This window comes from Limulus polyphemus, unplaced genomic scaffold (genome assembly GCF_000517525.1).
Source record: "Limulus polyphemus unplaced genomic scaffold, Limulus_polyphemus-2.1.2 Scaffold59, whole genome shotgun sequence".
In the NCBI taxonomy this organism is placed as follows: Eukaryota; Metazoa; Arthropoda; class Merostomata; order Xiphosura; family Limulidae; genus Limulus; species Limulus polyphemus.
In genome coordinates this window covers 673,686-674,746 of record NW_013665669.1, presented here as the reverse complement: position 1 = coordinate 674,746, position 1,061 = coordinate 673,686, and positions in this window count along the sequence as shown.

Below are 1,061 nucleotides of genomic sequence, written 5' to 3'. Positions count from 1 at the left end.
GCGGCAGCAGGGTGCGTCTCTATCTGTTACTTTACATGCGCAGAAGATAATGTCAATGAATACTGCGTCAGACAAGAGATCGACGCGCAGGAAGCCGTTGCTATTGGAAACGGAGAGGGTCTTCATGCTGACTACACAGTAGAGGGAGCAAGAAATAAAACTATAGATAGCGGTTATATCTTTGAACGTGTCAACCACAGCCTGTTAATATAGCTGTCTAAGAACAGCGTTAATACTTATGTTGTTTTTTTATTCTCATTTTTTAAGACAAAATCTGGCACGCCCTCGTTATTTTACATTCACTCCAGGGAAAAATACAAAATAAAAAGCAATTTGAAGCTTGAACTCTGACATTTCAACATTATTTACTCAAAATACTGTATCGACTTTAAGAAGTTTAAATTCTACAACGAAGTGAATAATAAAACATTTGGAATTATTTTGTATGGGAAAGAAACTTTGTATATTAGAAATTCTAAAAGTAAAATAACATGGAAAGTTGAGTGTGAACATTATTAATGTCTACCTAGATCTAAAAATATGGAAGAAATAAAGTCAAATAAAATAAAACAAATTAAGTTGAGGAAATAAAAAATATAAAATTTCCGCGCTTAATTCATTAACATATATCTATATATCCTGATAAAAGAGTTAGCACAAAGGCTCACAGATAATGTGTAATAAACTTAAGATAAGACTCAAAACTCGAGCGCTTTCGAATAGTTGACTATTCTTTTTCAGGAAAACAAAGTGGAATAGTCAACTATTTAAAAGCGCACGAGTTTTGGGTCTTATTTTATATAAGTTTAGTTATTAGTTTATATATCTATATATAATATTATCAGCTGTCTTTTTATAAACTCCCACACACTATAAATGTGTCATTTAAAAAGTAATGATGCAGTGCCTTTAACAACGACTTTCCCCTTTCAAGTTTAAAGGAAATAGTAAAATAGCAAGAAAATTAAGTAAAATTAACAGATGTTAATTCTAATAAGTTTATACATATCACACTATCCTGGAGCTTTTCTGGATCAGGTCATGGCCAAAATTGACGCTGT